Source organism: Tursiops truncatus, chromosome 11, assembly GCF_011762595.2.
Source record: "Tursiops truncatus isolate mTurTru1 chromosome 11, mTurTru1.mat.Y, whole genome shotgun sequence".
Lineage (NCBI taxonomy): Eukaryota > Metazoa > Chordata > Mammalia > Artiodactyla > Delphinidae > Tursiops > Tursiops truncatus.
The window spans coordinates 57,043,552-57,063,242 of NC_047044.1; the positions used below are offsets into that span (position 1 = coordinate 57,043,552).

General features: G+C 47.0%; 1 protein-coding gene and 1 long non-coding RNA gene across 2 annotated transcripts in view; one reads left to right on the forward strand and one right to left on the reverse strand.

Moving 5' to 3' along the window:
- ATP23 (ATP23 metallopeptidase and ATP synthase assembly factor homolog) overlaps positions 1-19,691 on the reverse strand; it is a 94,551-nt gene that overhangs the window by 43,353 nt on the left and 31,507 nt on the right. The gene's annotated exons all lie outside the window — the stretch shown is intronic.
- On the forward strand, positions 13,420-14,822 carry LOC109552931 (uncharacterized). Its single transcript, XR_002179840.3, has 3 exons — positions 13,420-13,730; positions 13,872-14,083; positions 14,329-14,822. It is a non-coding gene; the product is annotated as an uncharacterized lncRNA (long non-coding RNA).

Consider the following 19,691-nt stretch of genomic DNA (forward strand, 5'->3'; position numbering starts at 1 on the left):
AGATGGCAAAGGCTCACCAGGGTGGAAAGGGGGACTTCACATTTTAACATGGCTGTTCTGATGTGGAGTTATTTTTTTTTTAAGTCTGAAAGACAAAACATCATTTCTCCTCGCACTCTCTCCCCAACCCTTCACTTTGTAGAATCATCAGGTAACATGTAGTATACACATCCTTCTCTTGATACTTATAGCCCATCTCTGATCTCTCCCTCATCCCTCACTCCACACCCTAGTCACCTCCAAAGGTGATTCACAGTGAGGCTAAGGAAGTTTCAGCCTCAGGGCACTCACCTGTGAGGCCTCTGGACATGTTGGAGTTGTCAAGGGTCTAGATGGGGAAGCCAAGCAATCAGAAGGCATTTCTCTGTGAGCAATTCTACTGAATTGCCTAAAAAGAATCAGAAGAAAAGGACTTCCCTGGTGGCGTAGTGGTTAAGAATCTACCTGCCAATGCAGGGGACACGGGTTCAAGCCCTGGTCCGGCAAGATCCCACATGCCTCAGAGCAACTAAGCCCGTGTGCCACAACTACTGAGCCTGCGCTCTAGAGCCCGGGAGCCACATCTACTGAGCCCGCGTGCCACAACTACTGAAGCCCACGTGCCTAGAGCCCATGCTCTGCAACAAGAGACGCCACCGCAATGAGAAGCCGGCACACCACAACAAAGAGTAGCCCCCGCTCGCCGCAACTAGAGAAAGCCCACGCGCAGCAAAAAAGACCCAATGCAGCCAAAAATAAATTAATTAATAAATTTAAAAAAGAATCAGAAGTATGCTGAGTCTCCAAAGCATCAGTCATTCATTGTGATTTATTTTTTCATCCTAAGTATCTAAATAGGCAATTTTGTACATACTTTTGCATGCTTTTCCTTAAAGGGCCCCCCAAGTTGTAAAAACTTCAGCCCCACAAAACCTGGTTCTATTTCTGCTCACCTCATCACAGGCCCTCACTTCCTCCCCAGGCCTCCACCAGTCATACTTCATTCCTCACCCCCACCTCGCCCTCCCTCTGCAAGGGTGAGAAAATAATTTAAAGACTATTTCTAGCACTTATTAGCTATGTGGCCCTGAGTGAGATGTTTAAATTCATCGAGCTTCATATTCCTCACCTGTGAAAGGTGGATAATAATAATACCTACTTTGAAGTATTATTTTTGAGGATCAGAAACAATGGATGAAAAGTGCCTATTGTGGGCTACCCTGGTGACGCAGTGGTTAAGAATCTGCTTGCCAATGCAGGGGACATGGGTTCGAGCCCTGGTCCGCGAAGATCCCACATGGCACAGAGCAACTAAGTCCATGCACCACAACTACTGAACCTGCGCTCTAAAGCCCGTGAGCCACAACTACTGAGCCCATGTGCCACAACTATTGAAGCCCACATGCCTAGAGCCTGTGCTCCACAACAAAAGAAGCCACCGCAATGAGAAGCCTGTGCATCGCAACGAAGAGTAGCCCCCGCTTGCCGCACCTAGAGGAAGCCTGTGCGCAGCAACGAAGACCCAATGCAGCCAAAAATAAATAATTAATTAATTTTTAAAAAAATAAGGCACTAATCCCATTCAAGAGGGCTCCATCCTCATGGCTTAAGCACCTCCCAAAGTCTCTACCTACTACAGTATACTGATACCATCACACCAGGCATCAGGATTTTGACATACAAATTTGGGGGGTACATTCAGACCATAGCACACACCCCCTTAAGCTACTTCCTAAGGATTTCTGTATAATCAATTATTCCTCTAATATTCACTAAGCATACTGCAAATAGGACATTTTGTTAGGCTCTTAGGAGAAAACAAGGGAAATAAGACAAAACTTTTCTACCTTAACAGGCTTAGAGGGAATAAAATGGATTCAAAATTACTACAGAAGAGGAAAGTATGTGTTAAGTGCTATAGAAGTTCAAAAAAGTAAAAAACAAAAAAAGTCTGGGCTGGAAGAATCAGGGAATGTTGAATGAAGGACAGGTTAATCCTGACCTTAAAGAATGGAAAGAATTTTGGTGGCAATGCAGAGGAAGGGGAAATGTGTTCCAATGTGTTTAAGGGTCTGGCTTGGAGGAAGTGAGCAGAGGAGTCCTGAGAGATAAAGCTGAAAACTATAAGACATATAAGACTCAAATAAATGGAAAGATATTCCATGATCATAGATTAGAAGAATTAATATTGTTAAAAAGCCCATATTACCCAAAGCAATCTACAGGTTCAGTGTAATCCTTATCAAAATTCCAATGGCATTTTTCACAGAAACAGAAAAACAATCCTAAAATTTGTAGGGAACCACAAAAGACCCTGAATAACCAAAGAAACTGAGAAAGAAGAACAAAGCCAGAGGCATCACACTTCCTGATTTCAAACTACATTACAAAGCTATAGTAATTAGAACAGTATGGTAATGGCATAAAAACAGACACATAGATCAATGGAATAGAATAAAGAGCTCACAAATAACCCCATGCACATATATCCAATTAATTACAACAAAGGAGCCAAGAATATACAATGGGATATGATAGTCTCTTCAATAAATGGTGTTGGGGCTTCCCTGGTGGTGCAGTGGTTGAGAGTCCACCTGCCGATGCAGGGGACGTGGGTTCATACCCTGTTCCGGGAGGATCCCACATGCCGCGGAGCGGCTGGGCCCGTGAGCCATGGTCACTGAGCCTGCGCGTCCGGAGCCTGTGCTCCGCACAACAGGAGAGGCCACAGCAGTGAGAGGCCCGCGTACCGCAAAAAAAAAAAAAAACAAGAAAAAAACAATTCAATTAAAAGATGGGCAGGGACTTCCCTGGTGGCACAGTGGTTAAGAATCTGCCTATCTGTGCAGGGGACACGGGTTCAATCCCTGGTCTGGGAAGATCCCACATGCTGCAGAGCAACTCAGCCCATGAGCCACAACTACTGAGCCCGCGTGCCACGACTACTGAAGCCCGTGCACCTAGAGCCCATGCTCCGCAACAAGAGAAGCCACCACAATGAGAAGCCTGCACACTGCAACGAAGAGCAGCCCCTGCTCGCCGCAACTAGAGAAAGTCCGTGCACAGCAACAAATACCCAATGCAGCCAAAAGTAAATAAATAAAATAAATTTATTAAAAAAAAAGACAAGAGATAACAAGTGTTGGTGAGGATGTGGAGAAAAGGGAACCCTCGTGCACTGTTGGTGGGAATGTAAAGTGGAGCCACTATGGAAAGCAATATGGAGGTTCCTTAAAAAATTTATAAATAGAACTACCATGTGATCCAGTAATTCCACTTCTGGGTATACATACTGAAGGAAACAAAATCATCTCAAAGAGATATCTGCACTCCCATGTTCATTGCAGCATTATTCACAATAACCAAGACATGGAAACAACCTATGTGCTGTTGAGTGGATAAAGAAAATATGGTATATATATATATATATACACATACATATACACACACACACACACACACACACACACACACACAGTGGACTATTATGCAGCCATAACAAAGAAGGAAATCCTTTTATTTGTGACAACATGGATGGACTTGGAGGGCATTATGCTAAGTGAAATAAGTCAGACAGAGAAAGACAAATACCGTATTATCTCACTTGTGGAATCTAAAGAAACCAAACTCATAGAAACAGTGGGCAGACTGGTAGTCAGCAGAGGTGGGGGTGGGTGGGAGGTGGGGGAATTAGGTGAAGGTGATCAAAAGGTACAAACTTCCAGCTATAAGGTAAGTTCTGGGGATGTAACATACAGCATGGTGACTGTAGTAGTTAACAATATTATATATTTTAAAGTTGTTAAGAGAGGAAATCTTAAAAGTTCTCATCACAAGGAAAAAAATTTGTAACTATGGGTCGTGGTGAATGTTAACTAAACACACCATGGTAACCATTTTGAATATACATATATTATCGAATCATTATGTTGTATGCTTTAAACTAACACACAGTTATATGTCAATTATATTCCAATAAAGCTGGAAAAAATTTAAAATAAAAATAATAAATAGTACTTAAATCCATTCCTTCCTCAATGTTCCATTTCCACCATCTCAGGCCCTTATCATTCACCAAATTATTAAAGTAGCCTGCTAATTAGTTCTCTGCTTCCTTCTCACTGCTAACCAAATTATTATTTTTTAATATTTATTTTTTTTTTTGGCCGCACCAGGTCTTCGTTGCTGCGTGCGGGATCTTCATTGCAGCATGCAGGATCTTTAGTTGTGGCATGCGGGCTCTAGTTCCCTGACCAGGGATCAAACTGGTGCCCCCTGCAGGGGAAGCACGGAGCCCTAACCACTGGACCACCAGGGAATTCTCTAGCCAAATTATTTATTTATTTATTTATTTATTTATTTATTTATGGCTGCATTGGGCCTTCGTTGCTGCGCTCGGGTTTCCTCTAGCTGCCACGAGCGGGGGCTACTCTTCCTTGCGGTGGCTTCTCTCTTGCAGAGCACGGGCTCTAGGCACACAGCCTTCAGTAGTTGTGGCGCGTGGGCTCAGCAGTTGTGGCTCCCGGGCTCTAGAGCGCAGGCTTCAGTAGTTGTGGTGCACGGGCTAAGTTGCTCTGCGGCACGTGGGATCTTCCTGGACCAGGGCTCGAACCCATGTCCCCTGTATTGGCAGGTAGATTCTTAACCACTGCGTCACCAGGGAAGTCCTCGCCAAATTAGTTTTAAAACATCAATCTGATCCTGCAGCTGCACTGCTTAAGCACTTCAATGGTCCCTGCCCCACCCTCCCTCACCTCTTCCAGCATAATGTTCATATTCCTTATGAATTATGGAACATGATTATGGAACATATTCCATAATGTTCATATGATCTGTCCCCCACATAACCTCTTCACCCTCCTCTCTCACCACTCCCGTCATCATCATTCTCTCATTCATTCATTCAGCAAGGATTTATGGAGCATCTATTATCTACCTCCCACCCCACGCTACAGCCGTATTTGCAGTACCTGGACACCCAAGGCAACGTCCCGCCTCCCTGCGTGTGCTTTCCAACTGCCCAGGCCTCCCTCTTCTATCTCCACCCTCACCCAGCCCACCTGGAAAACTCCCTCTTCTGCAAGACACAAGTCCGGTGCTACCTCCTCTCTTTCAAGCCTTCCCTGACCTCCAGGGAGAAATGGCCATTCCACACCTCTGTCCTACAGCAAGCATGGGCTTCCACTGTCACTGCATACTACGTGGCATTTACCCGTTCATTCATCTGTCTTTACCTCTACACATTTAACTCCTTGAGGAGAGAGTTTATACGTATCTAAACCATCTTAGGTCTCTAACAGCACTTAGTACAGAAGCTAATAGTAAAAATTCAACAGTTTTGTTGACTAATTCCTAAGATCTTTTCCAGCTCTAAAATTCTGTGATTCAGACACAGGATAATGATCAAAAAATAATAATTGAGAATATGTCATATATTCATACCACAGCCACACAAAATTGTAAATTTGGATTTTCATATTTGGGGTTTTCTTAAATATCCTGCAGGGCAGCAGGCAGCAACTGCAAATGCCATGCCAGTGTTGGCACTCTCCTGGCTCATCTCTGAGTCCTATCTGCTTTATGGGTGTTAAGTTAAAAGTTAACTCTTAACTGCCTTCCTCATCTGTATCTTTACTTCTGTAATCCTACACAAGGCAGGGAAAGGTTCCTAGGGTGTCATGCTGCCTATTGCCACGAGAGGGCAACCGGGAGTCCAGGTTTGTGTTAAAAACCTTCTGGCCACAAGATGGACCCCAAACACCAGCTTAATGGCGGCAAGGATTTGATTTCCATCGCGTGCACGTCCGACTCAGGTTACTTTTAGTCCCTCTCCCTGAAAAGTGAAATCTCTCCCACAGGTGACCAAATACCTGGAAATCGTCTAGAGCTATACGTTACTTTGCTTAGGAAGAGGGAATAGGAAGAAAGCGAAGCAACACTAAGAATTTTTTAAAAATTGGCTAGAAAGAGAGGCCCTCTTCCAGGCCAAATAAAAGACCAGAAAATTGAATGTGGACTGAGGATTTAAGTGAATACAAAGAATTATCGTTAATTTGTTTAGGTGTGTTAATTAATGGTGTTTTGCTTAAGGATGGTGGTTTGATTAATGGTGTTTTGCCCATGAGGGCAGGACCTGGGTCTTTTCTGGTCACCACTCTCTCAGCTCTTACCAAAATGGCACAAAGTGTGCGTTTAGTAAACAGTGGCTGAGTGAGTGAGTGAAGAGGAAGTTTAATGTCATCCAAATTCTACATACACATAACTAAAGGGAAAACACACCAACTAAAATTCTCTAAAAAAGTCCTGGGAGATGGGTGGTGAATCCTAATCACAATCATCAAATTATATCCTTGAAAACCTGGTGCTCTCATCATGGCTCAAACAACCAAAATGAACGTGTTTATGAACTGAGGAAACTTGTGCTTGGCAAAGACTTCTGGGCCAAGAAGACGGTTAAGCCGTGTGCTGCTACTTGGCCCTGGGTGGGCTGGCAGGTGGGAAGGGGAGCAAGGGGTGGGGAGCAGAAAGCAAACCTTCCAGATGCGCTTGGAGGAAGCGGCTTTATTGAAGGGCAGCAAACTCAGGAGAGGAATTTTTCATGTTATTTCTAGACAGACTCTAGAATTTGTATTCTCCTTAGATGCTTTCAGGTCCTCCCATTAAAGATGGGTGGTAGTGGGCTTCCCTGGTGGCGCAGTGGTTGAGAGTCCGCCTGCCGATGCAGAGGACACAGGTTTGTGCCCCGGTCCGCGAAGATCCCACATGCCGTGGAACGGCTGAGCCCGTGAGCCATGGCTGCTGAGCCTGTGCGTCCGGAGCCTGTGCTCCGCAACGGGAGAGGCCACAACAGTGAGAGGCCCGCGTACCGCAAAAAAAAAAAAAAAAAAAAAAAAAGATGGGTGGGAGTTATTTACCTCAAGGAAGAGATTTCCATTAAAAATCACGATTCACACCCAGATAGTAAGAAAAGACTGTGCTAGGGGGGTGCATGGTACTTCCCTTCAGAAGACCTAAGCAGGAGAGGCTGTCCAGGGAGCCTCGTCACTGTCTTAGTTTTGTAGCCCCCAAAAGAAATCATTCCATGTCCTGCTTTTCATCTTCATAGAGTGCTGCTGTTTCTCCTGTGCTAAAAGAAAACTGTTGAGAGGCAGGCTGATTACAGGAGGGATTTTTAACCAAAAATTAAATGTTAGTACCCAATCACCCACAAAATGTATGTGACATTCCCGGGCTCCCCCCATCTAAAGGTGGTCCCCACATTATTCTCTGTCACGGCACCTGCAAATGTGCTTCACAGCACTGATGACAGCCGTTAAGTATTTCGTTTGTTTGTTTACTTGTTTATTATCTTCTCCACTAGACTCTAGGCTCCCTGAGGGCAGGACCTGAGTCAGTTCTGTTCACCACTCTCTCAGCTCTCAGCAAAACGGCACAAAGTGAGCACTTAGTGAAGAGCTGTTGAGTGAAAAAATGAGTGAAGAGAAAGTCTAGTGTCATCCAATTCTACCAAATGCAAGAAGGGGAAAATAGATTCATGGCTGGTTTCCTGTGTTGAACATCCTTTCGGGAGTGAACAGGACTATTAAGATGACTGATCTTTTTCAATAGAGTCCAATTATAATTACTGTTCATTTACCTGTGTTCTCCTGGAAGGACTACTTAAGCCAATTACTAACATTAAAACATAGAAATGTGAAATTTCACTGTTGAGATGGCAATCTATTTAAAATGTGTCCTAATTTTACGCTCTTGTTAGAAGGTTCTCCTGACAAATCTCTTTATAAAAGCTGAGTCCTCCCCTAATTGAGCCTAATCATGGTAGAACCATTAGTATTACTGCACAGACCTGGCCTGGGGAGGGAGCTAGTCCCGAGCTGAGACCCAGCTTGGCCACTTACAGCCTAGTGACCTGGAGCAAATCAGCTTTCTCAAGCTTCCATCTCCCCACCCAGTAACGCCTCCCATCAGGCTATGTGCCTGGCACATCTGGACCCTCAGAACTATTCAATCCCCTACTCTCACTGCCAGCCAAGAGTAGCCAAGCTACCCAATGTAAGGCCAACTGGCCCGAGGCAGGGGAACACAATCAGATTCACAGGTTGCATCAGACCGAAATTCTCCGGACCACCCAGTTCCAGACACTGACCTGGAGACATTACGGACCACCCAGTTCCAGGAACTGACCAGGGGACTTTGCACCGGTCCCAGCCTTCCCGCCTTTCGAGGGGCGCGACCAACGGTCCCCCAGGATACCCGAAAAGACCACCAAATAAGGAATACCCTGCGCCCTCCCAGATTCACCACACCCGTTTCCCTTCTTCCCCTATAAATTCTGCCCAAACCCTCGCCCGGGCGCGACTTCTCTGGCCCCTTTCTCTCGGACCAGTGAACCTCGCCCGGGAGCGCTCCCTAATAAAGCTCACTCGAAGCTTTCCTCTGTTTCGCGGTGCCGTTTGTTAAGATCCGACCTTACACCCAAGACACGTCAGACTTACTCATCCAGGCATTAGTAACATTCTACTTGTTAAGAAATAAGAACGCAGGCCACATCACCGTCACCCCAACTCAAACTCTCTCCCCAGCCTCCATTTTTATAACCGCCTCAATATCAGATGGCCGTCCGTCCACAACGCACACGCGCGCTCCCTACCTCAGCTGCTCCCACTTACACAGAACAACACTCCTCCCTCTGCCGTCCCCACAGCCTCCGGCTGCAACTTTTTACTTTATTGCTCAATGTGGCCAAGTGTTCAAGGGCCAAAGAGGGTAAATGTGTTATAGAGGCTAAGGTTTCCCTAATCCAGTGGGCCGCAGTGAAGGGCTATGGGTACAACATATAGGCACACACGTGGCAGAGCAGGCAAATTTCTTTCACTTTCAGAAACGCTTACAAATCCATTAGGAAAGTCAATTAAGAAAAAGCAAACTACCCAATAGAAGAAATGAAGCATAAGAACAGAAAAAGAACCCTATGAAAATATGTTCAGGCTTACTCATAATTAAGACAAATCAAAACCATGAGGCACCATTTTTCAGGTATCAGATTAATAAAAATTAAAACCGATAATGCCCAGTGTTGGCAGCAGTGTGGAGAAACAGGCATTCTTATACACCTTTGACCGAAGTCTAAGCTGGGCAATTAACACTATCAAAAATTTAAATACAAAACAACTACATTAGTTCAGCTTTTGTTCATTCAGTCACCCATTTGAAAAGTGAAAAGAAATAGACATTTCTCCAAAGAAGACATACACATGGCCAAGAGGCACATGAAAAGATGCTCAACATCACTAATGATCAGAGAAATACAAATGAGGTATCACCTTCCACTGGTCAGAATGGCCATCATCAAAATCTCTACAAACAATATGGGACTTCCCTGGTTGTCCAGTGGTTAAGACTCCAGGCTCCCAATGCAGGGGGCCCGGGTTCGATCCCTGGTCAGGGAACTAGATCCCGCATGCCACAACTAAGACATGGCGCAGCTAAATAAATAAATAATTTTTTTTTAAATCTACAAACAGTAAATGCTGGAGAGGGTGTGGAAAAAAAGGAACCCTCCTACACTGTTGGTGGGAATGTAAATTGGTACAGCCACTGTGGAGAACAGTATGGAGGTTCCTTTAAAAACTAAAAATTGAGCTACCATATGACCCAGCAATCCCACTCCTGGGCATACATCTGGAGAAAACCATCATTTGAAAAGATACATGTACCCCAATGTTCACTGCGGCACTATTTACAATAGCCAGGACGTGGAAGCAACCTAAATGTCCATCGACGGCGGAATGGATAAAGAAGATGTGGTATACATATAAATTGGAATATTATTCAGCCACAGAAAGAATGAAATAATGCCATTTGCAGCAACATGGATGGACCTAGAGACTGTCATACTGAGTGAAGTAAGTCAGACAAAGACAAATATTATATGAAATCGCTTATATGTGAAATCTAAAACAATGGTACATTTGAACCTATTTACAAAACAGAAATAGAGTCACAGATGTAGAAAATAAACTTATGGTTACCAAGAGGGAAGTGGGGGGCAGGAGGGGTAAATTGGGAGATTGGGATTGACATATACACAGTACTATATATAAAATAGATGACTAATAAGAGCCTATTGTATAGCACAGGGAACTCTACTTAATGCTAAGTAATGACCTATATGGGAATAGAATCTAAAAAAGTGGATATATGTATAACTGACTCACTTTGCTGTACAGCAGAAACACAACATTGTAAATCAACTATATTCCAATAAAAATTAATTATAAAAAATAAAAATTTAAAAAAAGTGAAAAGAGAATCAACAGATTGGGAGAAGATATTATTTAACCCATAACAGACCAGTAAGCACAAAATATAATGAAATTCTATAAATCAATAAGGAAAGTGAGGCAGGAGATAGATGGGCTCCAGGTTAGACATTTACAGCCAGCCTCCTGTTTACACTTCCTGATAAAAACAACAACAGGAATACGGTAAGTAACTGGACTTCGCCTCCGGTGGACACTTTAAGATAACAGTAATGGCAGAGGCAAAGAGGAGGTGAGTTCTGCCCAGATAAAAGATAAAGAGACCACATATTTCTCATTCTTGAGGTCAAGGAGACCTTACCGACTACACATGCGCAGAAAGGCTCCTCAGGGATCAAAAAGGGAGGGGGCACCACCCCATAGTAGGCGATGTCAACCTACCCATAGGCCTCCTCGCTAGAATCCGTCTTGGCTAAGAGATGCCCACGCGCGCACAGGGGAGGACCCAAAGATAAACCAAATACGGACTCAGCGCCAGGCAAAGCAAGATGATTGGCCAGAGGAAACCCGGAAGAAATGCCCTATACAAGTGATTCAAACTACCACGAGGGCGTGACTCTCTCTCTGGGCCCGCCCCTGTGTATCCACACGTACCCTTTTTCCTCCTAATAAACACTTTACTTGTTTCACTACTTTCCGTCCCTTTGAGGAAATTCATCTCTAAAAAACCGATGGGCCAGGGCCTTGTCACTGGCCACTGATCTAGTTACTAGGATTCAGCGCTCTCACTGCCTCGGCCCGACTTCAGTCTCTGGCTGGGTAAGTAACCGAAATCCTGCTTCAAGCCGCTAAAGGCCGAGGCCACCGGAGATCACAAAGGACAAACACTCCAACAGGAAAAAAATGGGCAAAGGCAATTCACACGAGAGGAAACATGCATGGCCACAAAATACATGAAAAGACACCCAACCTCATGAGTAATCCAAGCAATGTGAACGAAAACCACAAGAAGCATTTCACATCAAACTGGCAAAATTAAATGATTGGACAATACCAAGTGTATTGGTGAGGATGTCCAGTAACTGACTGCAGTGAGAGTGTAGAACCACTTTGGAGAACAATGTCTAATATCATTGAAGATTCTCATATTCTGCGAACAGCTGTTCCCTCATAGGCAAATACCCTAGAGAAATCCCCAGACATACACAATCAAGAGAGAGACACAAGAATGTTCACCGCTGCACTGTTTGTAACAGAAGAAAAACTAGTACACCTTTAATGTCCATTAACCAGGAAATGGATATATAATTTGTGGTGTATTCATATAATTTGAAGTTATTCGGTACTGAAAAGAACAACTTGGTATTCTTTTCAGTACTGAATAACTTCAGTACTGAAATGGTATCAGCATGAAAGACTCCCAGAAATATAATACTGAGGAAAAGATGCAAGTATCAGAAGAATATATACAGCAAAGTACTACTTATGTAAAAGTAAAAACATTCAGGGACATCCCTGGTGGTCCAGTGGTTAAGAATCCACCTTCCAGTGCAGGGGACATGGGTTCGATCCCTGGTTGGGGAACTAAGATCCCACATGCCGCGGGGCAACTAAGCTGCACGCCACAACTACCGAGCCCACGCGCTCTAGAGCTCACACACCGCAACTACTGAACCCGCGTGATCTGAGGCCTGCACACAGCAACGAAGAGCCCATGTGCCGCGACTAAGACCCGCTGCAGCCGAATAAGTTAATTAATTAAAAAATAAATAAATAAAAACATTCAAAGCATTGCATGGGAACAATAAATACCAAATTTAGGATCCTGGCATCCTCGGGGTAGAACAAGAGGGATGGCGATCAGGCTTGTACAAAGGAGAATTTATGTGTGTTAACAATGTTTTTAAGCTGTTTTTATGCTTTATGTCTTTTCATATGTCTTAAGGAATGCAGAACAACATTTTTTTAATTTATGTACACGTACTTTCACCTAACTCCACTGCTAGGAATTTATCTTACATACACACTAGCATATATACAAGTATGCAACAATCTATACAAAGATGCTTATTATAGCAGTTTATAAGGGGAAAGAAAAAACTGGAAACAACCTAAATATGGGAATATTATATAAAATATTCAATGAAATGCCAGAGCTAGACAATCATTTAAAAGACTGAGATAGACCTGTATGCCAAGATATATATTTAAGTGGGAAAAATCATCACAGAACTAGACCATTTGTGTTAAAATATTACATGTATATGCACACACACAACATAAAAACTTTCTGGGTCATAAGAAACCATTAACTTTGATCGTCTCAGGGGAGTAAGATTGGGTAATGAGAGGGGACTTCTACTTTTCATTTTACACCCTTCAGAAAGATTTGCATTTCTGTTTTTACCATTAGTGTGTATTACCTTTCTAATGCAAATAAATAAATCAGTGGAAAAAAATAAATAACAGCTATAAGATTAGGATGCTAACCTACCAAGATTTTATTTTAAAAGCAAAAATCACATGTAATTCTTTTAATCATTTTTTATGCTTATCTCTTTGGGGAAATGATAGCACTCAAAGAAATGAATCCTACAGGTGGCTGCTTTTTTTTTTTTTTTTTTTTTTTTTTTGGGTACACGGGCCTCTCACTGTTGTGGCCTCTCCCGTTGCGGAGCACAGGCTCCGGATGCGCAGGCTCAGCGGCCATGGCTCACGGGCCCAGCCGCTCCGCGGCATGTGGGATATTCCCGGACCGGGGCACAAACCCGTGTCCCCTGCATCGGCAGGCCGACTCTCAACCACTGCACCACCAGGGAAGCCCCAGGTGGCTGCTTTGAACAGGATGATAAACAGTACGGCAGTGAGAGTACATTATTGTGGCCCTTTCACAGCTTTATATAACTATCTGCAGAACAGGTTACACGATTTATTTACTTCCAATCACCGTTCTGAAAACCATAAACTGTTTTCTGACCTCAAAGGGTTTGTTTTTCAAGAAACACATTCAAAAAGGAAATAAGGACTCAAAGCACAGTGAGTATGCAGAGCACCCCGGCATACCAGCCGGGGTGGTTCCTGGGACCAGGGACACCAGGAGTGGCTGTTGATCGTGTCTGACCAGAGACAGCACCCCAGGCCTTCCGTGTCCGAGCGCCTGCTGGTCCTGCTCAGCTGGTTCATGCTCCAGGCAGCATCATCACCAGAGACAACACTTAACCTGCATGATGGGCATACCCAGGGGTCTGTGAAGCCTTCTCGGGCTCCAGCCAGGCCTTCAAAGTCAGGAAGTTTGTGGCTGAAAAGGAGGGGAAAGAAGCTGGGTGTAGAGACAGAGGCTCTGGGTGCGGGGCCATCCCAGAAGCACAGCCTCATTTCCCAGCCTGGCCTGGGGACCAGCAGTAGGAGCAGAGCCCAGCGATGGAGAATCAGAGCCTCCTGATTCCACTGAAACCAGAACTCGGTTGCCTGTATCTGATTTGACTCCCGGTAAAATTTATTTCCAAAAAATAAAGGGCTGAAAAGATTTCCAAAGTGTGGAAATCTTTGAACTCGAGGGTACCGCTAGACACGTGGTTGGTTCTCAAACATAAGAATCAAACCTTTTACAAGCTTTCTTCCATTTTTCAGGGGGACAAAAAGGCCTGACAATAACCGCCCTCCCGAACCTTGCAGGGCAGCTTGGAAGGATCAAATGAGGTAACAGCCATCTTCAGCTAAGAGATCCTTAGGAAACAAATGGATTATTTCTTTCCTTTATAACGGAGGGTATCTCCGGTTCAAATAATCAGTCACGCAAAGACTGTTTCTTCTAGAAGGAGAAGAAGATGAAGGCGACTTGGGTAAGAAGAAAAACAACAGCAACAACAGTTCAGTTACAATTTAAGAAGGGAGAGGCTCTGTTCGAGTGTTCACTTAAATGAAATGGGGGTGCGGGGAGTGAGGTGGGAAGGGCAGTGCAGAGAGGGAGGACACTGGGATTAAGCGCGTGTTATGTGCCAAACACCGTGCAGTGTGCAACAGGCTTCATGTGTTTCCCGTAATCTGCACAGAATATGATAACAGGTGTGCTTCTCCCATTTTACAGATCAGAGAGAATCAACAACGTAGCCAAGGTCAGGCAGAGACACGACTCACTGAGGCTGCATGTTCCTCCACAGCCTCCCCACTGGCTCCTCCCCCTAAACGTGGGTGTTCCCAGGCCCTGGGTCTCCTTCTCCCTTTCTGTTATCTCCCTTTAAAATCTTGGGTCAGGGCTTCCCTGGTGGCGCAGTGGTTGAGAATCTGCCTGCCAATGCAGGGGACACGGGTTCGAGCCCTGGTCTGGGAGGATCCCACATGCCGCGGAGCAACTAGGCCCGTGAGCCACAGCTACTGAGCCTGCATGTCTGGAGCCTGTGCTCCGCAACAAGAGAGGCCGCGATAGTGAGAGGCCCGCGCACCTCGATGAAGAGCGGCCCCCGCTTGCCACAACTAGAGAAAGCCCTCGCACAGAAACCAAGACCCAACACAGCAAAAATAAAATAAATTGATTAAAAAAAAAATCTTGGGTCATTTCACCCCTTGGGTCATCTCCGTGCAGATCCTCTGTTCTGAGTTCCAGCCCCTTGGACAGCTCCCAGTTAAGATCCACTCCCCTTACAAACCCAACATTTCTAAAAGGAGCTCTTCACCTCACCACTCACATACCCCCTCCTCCCAGCATCCCAAGCTCAAAATCACCATCACTTTTGGTCATTTCTCCTGCATATACACAACCCCTCAATGATCTCAATTCTTTCTTCAAAATCTCTCTTACCCTTCACTTTTCGTTTCTACTTTTTCTCTTCACAGCCTAGCACTGTGAACCTTCCGTCTGCCTGGTCCCCGCAGAAGCCTCCAGCTGGTTCCCTCAGGGTTTTCAGTTCACCTCTACACTGCCGCCAGAAACATCACACCTCGTACCTGCCCTTCACCTTCACTGGATGCCAGGCTGCCTTCATCAAATCGAGTCCGCGCTCAGCCCTGCTCCCTAGGCTGCCTGCATCTGGCCCCGTGTCTTTCCAGCCTCCAGCCCCATCCTCCACTCCTCTGTTCCACAGTTTAGCAAAGGATTGCTTGCTGCACACACCCCTCCAACACCAAGCTCCTTTCCTCCCCTCTCCTCCCCACTTGTGGCCCCAGTGCCCCCAGGAGGCTGTCCCCTCCTCCCTCCTGCCACCTCTGAGTTCAGGCCTGCCAGCCCTCCCCTCAAAGCCTGCAAGACTCATTATCTGTACTGTTCATCAGGCAGTAATTATGTACTGCCTTGTAACTCTTCTATTTAGCCTGGAACAGGCTTTGAAACATGCTAGTGCTATGTAATCTCTCACAAGTCTCTATCTCATCACCCCCAAACAGTATAAACCACTTGAAGAAGACCGTCTAATGGGTCTAGTAGGTTTCTCCCTGCGGTGCCTAATACTTAGATAGTAGGTGCTCAACACGTGTTGATTTCCTTTTTCTTCCCACATACATTGGCCTCAAACAAATAGCCAGGACTGGTCAGAATAACAGGTGTCAGCCTTGGAAGCCTGATTTTGGCCACAGCAGATCTCCCACAGGACAGTTTCATGTTGACCCCTCGGCTGAGGGCTCCCCAGGGGCATCCAGGGCGCCAGCAGCTTTCAGGGGCAGCTGGTCTCCAGAGAGGTCTCTGACCCACGCCGCCAACCCGGGTTGACTCTGCTTCCTTTGGTGATCATACTTCCATGTCCTTCCCTGGTCTCCAGCTAAAAGGAAACATCCCCGAGTATGGGGTGGGGGTGGGATGGGAGTGGGGGACTCCCTAAACCCTGACGCTCTCATTAGTGAAGCCACCTCCAGCCAGCTCGGGGCCGTCAGAAACACCCCGGGGCATCCCTGCCCTTGGGAGAGAAAGAAGACACTGCACCTTTAAGTCTGCAGCCAGTTGAGAAAAACAAGCTGTGATTTATATAAGCGGGAAAATCATGTGATTTGCAGGAACGCTCCCTCCTCCACCGGCCCCCTCCCGGTGTCGCCTCCAGCCCTTCCCATAGGGGCCCAGGCCGCCGGGCTGGGCTGGAGGGGAGGGAGCCAGGCGGGCGGGCCAGGGGGCGCCCCGAGCCTCTCTGAGCGCCGGAGCCCCGCGAGCCGGGGCGCGGCCGTGACCGAGAAGGGCCTCGGTCCACGGTGCCTCATTCCTGCGGCGCTTGCCCGGTGGCCCCAGACGCCGGCGGAGGGCGGTGTTCGGCCTCGGGGCACAGCGGTTTGCTCCCCAGCGTTCTGGCGGTGGGTCACGTTCAGGAGCGCTGGAGACGCCCCTACCCGGCCCCGCGGTCTGCGCCCCGGGTCGCAGCTGCCCGCGACCGCGCCGCCCGAGCATCCCCTGCCCAGGGCCGGGGGCCGCCTGCCCCCTTCGGGCCAAAGTGTGCGACAGAGAAACAGGCTCTCCCTCAAGTACTCCGGGAGAAAGAAACACCAGGGGCCCCCACGGACTGGCTCCTGTGTCCCGGAACACCCAGCAGGGGGGAATGCAATTTAAGAAATAACTTGATCGGGAAAGGGCATGATGAAAACCAGCCATTTCTAGAGCTGAGAGGCGGTTGTGTTTAGCCCAGAGGACCTAGCTTTCAGGAGAAAAAAAAAAAAAAAAAGACCGATGTGGCCTTTTCAGGCAGAGCCAAGGAAAATAAATCGATGATTTTAAGGCCCTAAGAACCAGCACAGATCTTTTAAATATTAGAGGGAGGGTGGTGTAGCTACAAGGAGCCCAGGCCCACGCCCACGTGGAGTTAACTCTGACAACTTATGAAGGAAAGGAAATGCTTAGATCCTCCTGAGATGCAGAAACTGTAGAGTGGGCAAGACTTGGAGAGGTCATCTCAGCCATCCCCCTGTCTCTGGAGGAACACTATACCAAGCCCTTCCAGGAAATGCTTACAGCAGGAGACGATTACCCATCACTTCCAAAACCAAGCCCAAGCGAAGTTGGGGGATGAGAGCCTCCCGCAAGGCATAGAGCTGGGAGGGGAGGAAATCTCTCTCTCAGTGCCGTGTCTTTTCCCTAAACCACAGTAATGGGCCCTGAAATTGTCCAAGGAAGGTGACCCATGGTTTCTCAGAGTAACCAGTTCCAGGAGTTAAACCTTGTCAGAGAAAAGATTTGAGTTCCATTTTATTTTCCCCCACTGGTTATCTGCTGGGGATGAGGCACAAGCCAGGCGCTGTCACATGGAGAAAAACATGATGCAATTACCAAAGTTGCTAATGCATCATCGTGCGATGACCTCCGCATCACCAGCACAGCTTGGCGAATTTCAGTCCACCCTCTGTATCCCACAGAGCCAGCTGGACCCTGAGAGGTCATTCTGGCCCTCCTCCTGTCTCCCCTCCCTCCCCAAATGGAGGGTCTTTATGCTGAGATAGTTTCCAGAACAGTGCCTAATGCCCTCTGTCACACCAATGGTAAGATCCTTCCTGAAGGAGAAGGCTCAGGTTAGGCAAATATTCTTGATTATTCTTTAAATCCTGAAGAAGAAAAATAGTAGTTAACATAGGGATTCAAGAGAACAGCACTCCGTGCGTTCGGACAGATACCAACTTCATTCATTCAGTTATTCAGTAAGCACCTTCTGGGTGCCTGGCCCTGAGCCGGGCACAGGGGGACCATGGGAACAGCACACACAATGCCCCTGCCCTGAGCCCTGACTTTCTCCTCCCCCACTGGCCTCCCCAGACAGGAGCCTTTGAAAGACTTTCCTCTCCTCCACCAGCATGTGTATGTCCCCTCCCCAGCCCACACCCAGCTTGTGTTGCCCCCAATTCCAGCTGCATATGTCTCACTTGTCTGCCAAGAGCTTCTTATATCAGAAGGTGATAGCTCTCTGGTGACTGGGTGGTGGGTATAAGAAATAACCCAAACGCCTGTCCAGAAAGTGAGATCAAAGTTGGCAGCCTCCTGGGCCCCTCCCACAACTTATAATCAGTTCAGGCCCCACTTCATTCCGTGCCCCTTACTCTCTCTCTTTCTTTGCTCTTTTTCTGATAGAGCCGGCTGTCCCCCATCCAGGTCTCCTCTTTCCTAAGCTTCCTGTGCCAGAGGCCTGCCTATCCTCAGAGCCCTCCCTTATTAATCCAGCTGCCATCTTCTTAAGGCAGCCTCTCTGCTTCCACAGGCGGCCCCAGCGTCCAGCCCCGCGCAGATGCGGCGCCAAGGTCTCTTCTGTTGCTGTAAGGCTCCTCGTTGAGGGTGCTCAGACCTCCACCCTTAACCACAGGCCTGTCAACCTCCATCTTCCAACCCCCACCCAGATCCTACCAGCCCCTGCCTCATTCCAGTCCTTTCCTGAGTTCGGTTTCTGGCTTCCCTGGGCCATTCACAAGCACAGCCTGATAACGTGCAAAAGGAGATCTGGCAAGAAGCCTGTGGTGAACAAACAATTTAATGAACAAACAGAAATGATGGCTCCAAACTGAAAACTCCCTGGAAGCCACAAACTCTGTTAGTTTCAAAGAAGCCAGATCTGGACCTCTGAGGGCTGTTTTGTTTGTTTGTTTGTTTTTGTTTTTGTTTTTTTTTAATGCACCAAGGAGGCCAATGAGTGAATGAGTGAAATCAACTCATCTCCGACACTGTCTCTTTCAGGAAACCGGGCCTCAGAAGAAAAAAGGCATCCCAGCCCCTGCCAAATTCCATTCTGTTTCAAATTAGCCTCCCAGCAAAATGAGGGGGCTGTACTAGCTGGTCTTCAACACCCTTCTAGCACCGAAGCTCTGAGGCTCTGCAGTTCCCCTAAACAACCGATTTCAGAACCCATCCACATTCTCATAATAGAGTAGAAAATGCATCTGTGCCCTGGGCCTGGGTCCGCAGCTGAAGCTCAGAATTAGGCTTTCACTGCAGTGTTTTCAGGCCTGTTTTCCCTCTTTCTCCTTTCCCTGAAAGGGCCTCTGGTCTTTCCCAAGCTGCCTGAGTAGAAGGGAACACACAGCTCCCCCAGAGCAGAGGGGCCCATCAAAGGGAAAGCTGGCCCGGCCCCAGGACAGGCTTGCCTGTGATTCTGCAGCGACATTCCTCCCTCCCAACCTGCAGGGAACTTCTGGAACTTCTAAACGGCACATCCTCGGGCCAGCCCAGGCCCCTCAGCACCCTGCACCCCAGTTTACAAGCTTTTAGTGGCAACTAACACATTTGGCAAACCTCCTCAAGTGTGAGCCAAGCCGGGCCCTTTTCCCCAGGACCCAGCTAACGAAGGGATGCTGGGCTGGGACCAAAATGGGATCCAGCTAGTCAAGCCCTGAGCCTTGGTTCTCTGGGCCAAGGCTGGAGAGGACCAGAGGGAAGTGTCCTCGGTCGGCCCCACCTCCACCATGCAGGCTGGTCCTGAGATCTCTGGATGCATCAGTAATTCCAGGCAGGGCTCCATCCCCGGCCCACACTTAGCCCAGGACCTGGTGAGGGAATCTCCA